The 7,147-nt window shown below is 46.8% G+C and overlaps 1 pseudogene; it reads right to left on the bottom strand.

Moving 5' to 3' along the window:
• Positions 1-569: 569 nt before the first annotated feature.
• Positions 570-1,941, bottom strand: LOC113631050 (lupus La protein homolog pseudogene; annotated as a pseudogene).
• Between the last annotated feature and the right edge of the window lie 5,206 nt (positions 1,942-7,147).

The raw sequence follows: 7,147 nt of genomic DNA, 5'->3' as shown, positions 1-7,147 counted from the left end.
GGGAGCTTGAATCAGGAGACACTCAGCCAGCAGGGGGATGAGGGCAGGGACAAGACTCCTAATTTGGAGGAAGACAAATCTGAGTACAAATTGGGGCTCTTCCCCTCACTGAGTTCCATGAAACTGTGGGTGAGTCAGTTTCTGTCACTGGGGCTCAGTTTCCCAGGCTGTAAACAAGGAATAGCAACGTCTACCACAGTAAGTCATGGTGGGAATGAAAGAAGATAACATGTATAAAGTGCCTAGCTTGGTCAGTATTATAAATCCCTCCAAAGTGAGGAAATCAACAGGTTCCCCCTCCCTTTTATTCATTTATTTATTTGACTGCACCACGCGGCTTGCAGGATCTCAGTTCCCCTACCAGGGAATGAATCCAGCCCCAAAGCTGTAAGTCCTAACCCCTGGACTGCCGGGGAATTCCTCCCTCCCTTTTAAAATGTTATTTTTAAATTTTTTTTAATTTAAATTTTTATAACTAAGAACACAAGCAGAATTATACATAAAAAAATACTGATTTTGATAACAACAACAAAAAAAGACAAGTTAAACAACAAAAAGATTTTCCTTTCTTACAGGTGGACATTGAAGTGGACCTAATTCGTTTTTCTTTTTAAAAGCCTCCAAAGACAAAAGCAGCTTAAAATCTAATTAAAATGAATAAAAAATGTTTACTAAATTACTGGTCTCCGGCACCATTTTCTGTTGTTTCGATGCAGGTTCTTCTTTGTCTGCTTCTTCTCTTGCTCTTTTTACTGGTCTAGATGCACCATTTTCATCGTGTTCATCATCACTGTCAAATTTAGTTTTCTTGCCCTGAAACTACTTTTCCTTTAGCAGACGCAATCTGGGCAGCTTTATTTCCCTTTCCTTTTCCTTTAAATCTGAGACCTTTTGACTTCCATTTGTTTAGAGATTCTTGTTGATCTTCTATTATTTTTTTCAATGCTTCTTTTCCCACATCTCCTTCTAGTACTTCTCAGGTGACCCCTTTGTTCCTTAATTGTAGGTTACCATTATTTGCATCTTTTGCTTTATCCCGTGCTTCCTTAGCTTTTTCTTTAAACGGAATTATTCCCTCTTTGGCTCCTCTGACAAAGTCTATCCATTTTATTTCACCATGATTTGAGAACAGGATATGCAAATCTTCTCCACACGTCTGATCATCTAAGTCCCCCGAGAATTGCAGTAAGCAGCCAATCTTTTCTTCTAGAGATTTCATTTCAGCATTTTCTGCTAACTTTTGTTTTTCTTCTTGCTCTTGTTTAGCTCGTAATTTAGCTTCGATTTTATTTTGCTTTCTTTCTTCATTTTTTTTTGCAAAGTAATCTTCCTTGAAAAGTATTAGCAGGTCTGTGTCTTTGTACTTCTGGCCAGGGGTCTCGACAAACTTCTTAGCAGATTCAATGGTATCAAATACAGCAAATATTGATCCCTTAAATGCTTTGTGCAATGTTCTTCTCATCTGAATATTTAGTACCTGACCTTTATCTTCCAACCATTATTTTATGTCATCAAAGGTTGCATCAATTGGGAAGCCTTTAAAATAAACAGACCTGTTTTTTACATCATTTTAATACTCATCAGTCACTTCAGGGAGGGGTTTGCTTGGAGATCTTCTAATTTTAGTTTTATCTTCACTTTTTTCCATAAGTTCCACCTTTGATTTGCTCAATGCTTCTACTATTACATTAAAGTCTGTTGTTAGACGGTTTAACCTATTAAATTTTATCATTATCTCCAAAGATACCCAGACTTCATCCAGTTTGATCTATTCCTTTAAAAATTTGTCACGTGACGAATTGAAGTCACCAAAATAATACTCGATTTGATGACAGATTTTGGCCTCCAGGGCAGCCATTTTTTCATTATCACCATTTTCTGCCATCCTGGCTATCTTTAAGTTCCCGGTCCCACAGAGACACGCCAGAGGGTCACTAACAGCGACAGCAACGTCTCCAATCCCTAGCCTAAAATGTTATTTTAATTATGGTAAAAAAACACATAAAATTTACTATCTTAATCATTTTAAATCATATAGTTCAGTAGTGATAAGTATATCCACATGTTGTGCAATCTCTAGAACATTTTAATCTTGCAAAATTGAAACTATACCCATTAAACAAAAATTCCCCATTTTCTTCTCCCCCTTGTGCCTGGTAACCACCATTCTACTTTCTGTTTCTATGAACTTGACCACTTTAAATACCTCCCATAAGTAGAATTATGCACTTTTTGTCCTTTTGTGTCTGGCTTATTTTACTTTGCAAAATGTACTCAAGGGTCATCCATGTTGTAGCGTGTGACAGGAGTTCCTTCTTTTTTAAAGTTGAGTAATATTCCATGGTATGAATATACCACATTTTGTTTATCCATTTTTCCTCAGTGGACATTGGATTGCTTCCACCTCTTTGTGGAATTGTGGATAACACTGCAATGAACAAAGGTGCGCAGATATCTCTTTGAGACCCTGCATTCAATTCTTTTGGATGTGTCTACATCCAGAAGTAGGACTGCTGGATCACATGGCTAGTTCTATTTTATTTTTTGAGGAAGCTCCATACTGTTTTGCATAGCAGATGCATCATTTCAAAATCCCACTGATGGTGCACACTGCTTCCAATTTCTCCACATCCTTGTCAACACCTGTTGTCTTCTTTTTTTGTTTTTTTAAGTAGCCATCTTAATGTGTGAAGTAAACAGGATCTCTTTTTGCAGAACTATTATCATTTCTTCTCACCACTCCAGAAATGCTGCAAATGAGTCCGATTGCAGGATTGACCCAGCATTTGGTCAAAGGAGTGTGTTTTGTCAGTGATCCTTGGAGAATCAAGCCAAGTTGGACAGGGATGCCAGGGCTTTCAACCTGCTGAGAGCTGTCCACTGTGGCCTGCAAATGGGGAGGCGCACACACGAGCTGCTAAGGTTGGCCAAGTCTGTTACTATATTTGCTTTGGCTCCAAAGATCCCACAAAGGAAACAAGGGACCTGCTGTGGGGGGGCGGGGGGGGGGGGGGGGGGGCATATTCCCCCCCGCCCCCCACCCCATGCAGCCCTTCTCATCGTTCTCAGTGACCTCTCCCCACTGTTATCTTGCTCCTGACATGTCTCCTGAGATTACCTTTGGTGAAGAAATTCTTGTTGAGAAGTTCAAAGCCAGGGCTTTGGGGCTCTGTTGAAGGACTCTGGGGGTGGGGCCTCGAGGCACTACGGAGACCAAGTAAAGAGGTGGCCTGCATGGGGTGCAGCACAGCTGGTAGAGGTCCCTGCAGTTGGGAAGCTGCTTCAAAAACTCACGTGCTGCCCAGGAGAGAGAGATGAGCAAGAGAAAATTCCAGATATGGGGCCCTGCAGAGAGAGAATCTCAATCTATGAGGGGTGCAGCTGAGCAGGGCCAGTGGTGCTTCCCCAAAGAGACAGTGAGTGCAGTGGTTAGACCATGGCTTGTGAAGTCAGAAGAGACTGGGGTTCAAATCTGACCCGGCTCCACCACTTACTAACTGTGTGGTCTTGGGCAAGTTATGAAGCCTCTCTGAGCCTCAGCTGCATCTTTTTTGTTTGTTTTTTTTTGTGGTACGTGGGCCTCTCACCGTTGTGGCCTCTCCCGTTGCGGAGCACAGGCTCCGGTCGCGCAGGCTCAGCGGCCATGACTCACGGGCCCAGCCGCTCGGCGGCATGTGGGACCTTCCCGGACCGGGGCACGAACCCACGTCCCCCGCATCGGCAGGCGGACTCTCAACCACTGCGCCACCAGGGAAGCCCTGCATTTTTAAAATGCGAACAAAAATGCAACCTCTGTGAGTTATTATGAGATCAGTATCAGTATTGTTTATCACAGTAGCTACAGTTTTTTGTTTGTTTGTTTTCTGTTTTTTTGGCTGCACCATGAGGCATGCGGGATCTTAGTTTTCCGATCAGGGATCGAACCCGTGCCCCCTGCATTGGGAGCACAGAGTCTTAACCACTGGACCTCCAGGGAAGTCCTAGCTACTGTTTATTAAGCACTGCTCCCCCCCCCCCACCCGGTGTGCCAGGGGCTTTGTCAAGCACCTGCTAAGCATGCAGTGTGATAACAGAGGTCAAGTGTGAAGGCTCTTGGTGACTGACCTTGGTGAAAAGCCCAAACCTGCTACTTGTTAACTGTAGGACCCCAGACAAGGCTGTTAACCTCCCAGCGCCTCAGCCTGCTCGTCTTTAAAATGGGGATGATAAATGGGAATGATAATACCCGTCTCCCCAGGTATCACGCAGTGCTTTCCTTCAAGGGTTCATAACACGCCTTTGTCACTTCCATCTTCCCCGTGCAAATGGGAGGGGTGGGATGGGGTGTCCCGAGGCTTTGAAACCGTCCTGGTGTTTACCGCAGCCCAGAGAAGAGACTCAGTGGAACTTGTGATTGGAAAGATCTGCAGGAGATTGCATGTTCTGGAATGAAGATGCCATCAGACTGGGGCACTGGAAGAATGCTGGCCTGATGTCTGGGGGCCAGGAGAGAGGGCAATTGTCCTGTTCAAAGGGTGGGTCTCCCAAGAGACCCAGTGCTGACTGCTCAGTCCCTCATTCTCCCCGGGAGAGTGTCCAGGGCACACTTGTTCTGCCTCCGTCCTTGCTGAGAGCTGGCCCCGGCTGCCGGCTACAGAGCTCCCTCCATCCACCCCCTTGCCATCCAGCATGTGCATGCTGCCTGTGCGTGGTTGGATTCCTGAGTTTTCAGCCTCACTGCCCTCCAATCCCAGGCGCAAACCGGTCCCTGTCACCAGAGACTTTTCTGTGAGGCTGACACAGCAAAGGGAGCCGAGATGGTCTCTTGTCAACACAGACAGAGCAGGAGAGAATAAGAGCTGGGGTGGGTGGGGGCCCTGGCTGAGCCTGAAGGGACTCAGGACCGGCCCCTGGGAGCGGCGCTGACCTGAGCAGCTGGGCCTAAGAGCGCCTGCCTGGGCCAGCTCTTCTCCCCCTCATCCAGGGGAAGGCTCCGAGAACCAGCCGACTAGTTCCTCCTCCTCCAGGCCTGTCACCATTTCCACACACAGCAGGGTCTGGGGGTGGAGGCTTTTTCCAGACATGTATTTAAGTAAGGAGAGAAAACAAGGCGAGTCGCCCAGGATTTGCCAAGTCAGTAGGCAGGAACACAACCCGAGAGGCCAAAAATAAGACAGCGGCGAGGGTCACCCTGCTCTCCTGAGCTGGAGACAGTTTACAACCCGTGCTGAACACTCCATAATCACACTTTTGTTTGAGGATGCCCCTTGATCCCAGGGCATCGGTCTCCTGGTTGGAAGGTAGCTGAGCCCTGATTGTGGGCAGTGAGTAATGGTGACTCAGGGAAATTCGAAAGGACACAGGGAACACCATCGAAGTCATCTGGGGACATGCCCTGGTTCCCCCTGCCGGTCAGGGAGCCAGGAGTTCTGGTCTCCATTGTAAAGGAGGAATGTCTGAAGTTTTCTCTGGAACTTCGGCAGAATTCTATGGGCTCTTTCACAGGAAGCATTACGCTATGGGTGTTTTTTTTTGGGGGGGGGGAAATTACTAAGATTTCTTTCACCTTTATAGCTATTTATGAATTAGCTCCTTTTCTCTTTTAGCTCCAGATTATACTCGTCTCTTTATTCTGATGGGGCATCTGTTACCTTGTATGACAAACAGCACTCCAGAAAGCAAATAATGACAGTAATAATGGCTAACATTTATTCAGCCCTTATGGCATGCCAGGTACTGGTCTCTCCATATATCTTTGTGTTTTGTCAAATCTGAGACTCCATCAGTCTTCAGATATTCCACATACGATGTATCACTAAAGAATGCTGCCAATTAACCCATGACATGCCATTGATTTTAAGACTCACTCAGATTTCAGAAATGTTAAAACAGGAATGTTAGAATCAATGAAATCCAGTAACCGATTCTCAGTTGTCATCCTTGCCTTACAGATGGGTAAACTGAAGAACAGAGAGGCTGAGTAAAGCTGCCTGAAGTCACACAGCGAATATGTGGTGGAAATGGAACTCGAACCTAGAGTCAGGTTTCAAAGCCTGGGCTTGTAACCACTGTGCTGTATTATGTCTGAGAAGTGGTTTCTGTCTATCCATGGGGAGGACAGAGGGAAGGACGCAAAACACAAGAGGGAAAGTTGGACCCCACCCTCTGCTCCCTCTTCCTCATCGTCCCCAGGGCCAGTGTGGATGTCCCTTCTAAAAACTGCTCCCAGATCTTGCTGCTCCTCTCACTCCCAGCAGCTGGCACCCTGGTTCTGTTCTTCCTTGACACTCTCTTGCCCCTGCTGGGATTATTGCAGTAGCCTCTTAGCTGTCACCCTCCTCCAATTCCCCCCCCCCCCCACCATCTCCATGCATACTGACCCAGAGTCATCTTCTTAAAATGTGAATCTGGTCTTGTTACTGTTCTGAAACCTCTGAGGGATCCAAATCCTAGCAAGCGACTCCTCATTCATTCAGCTGTTTCAGCACCTACTCTGCGTCAGGCCCAGAGAATGGAAAGGTGAGCAAACCCCCATGTGGTCCACAGCCACCATCCCACGGAGAAGCGAGACCCCTCAGGGAGCGGATATGACCCAGTGTGAAAATGCTTCAAAGGTGGGGTGCGGTAGAGTGCTGAGCTGGTGGGAGAAGCACCTGCTCTGGGGACTCAGGGACCCCTTTGTGGAGGTTGAATGGAGTTCACCAGGCAAAGAACAGCAAGGATTCCCAGGCAGAGGGAACAGCATGTGCAAAGGCCCAGAGTTGAGAGAGAGGCTGGAGCGGAGTGTGGGTGTGTCCCCGCTGAGTCTAGAAGGACAGGCTTGGGGTGGCTGGGCTCTTTCCTTTTCAGCCTCTGCTCCCTTCTCTTCCTCTCCCCACAACATCCCTCTGCAGTAGGTACTTGTTTCTCAAACTGGCATCTTCCTCTGCACCCATCCTCCACAGGTAGCAACCCCTCTGCTCATCAAACTCATCCTTCCAGACCCTCCTCTGTGAAACCATCCCTGACCCTTGACTTCGCTCTCTGGCTCCTGAGCCAGGCAGAAGCCTGGGAAACTTGTCTTGGGTTCAGTGTGGGGGATTTTGGAGAATTTTGACAGAATTCAGCTGAGTAAAAGCCAAAGTTCTTACAAAGGCTTATAGGACCCTGCACAGTCTGGACAACCCGC

Source organism: Aethalodelphis obliquidens, unplaced genomic scaffold (genome assembly GCF_003676395.1).
Source record: "Aethalodelphis obliquidens isolate GAN/ISIS:26980383/991018 unplaced genomic scaffold, ASM367639v1 scaffold31, whole genome shotgun sequence".
Taxonomy (NCBI): domain Eukaryota; kingdom Metazoa; phylum Chordata; class Mammalia; order Artiodactyla; family Delphinidae; genus Aethalodelphis; species Aethalodelphis obliquidens.
The sequence above is the reverse complement of the archived record's forward strand: the minus strand, read 5'-3'. Positions and strand labels throughout refer to the sequence as shown.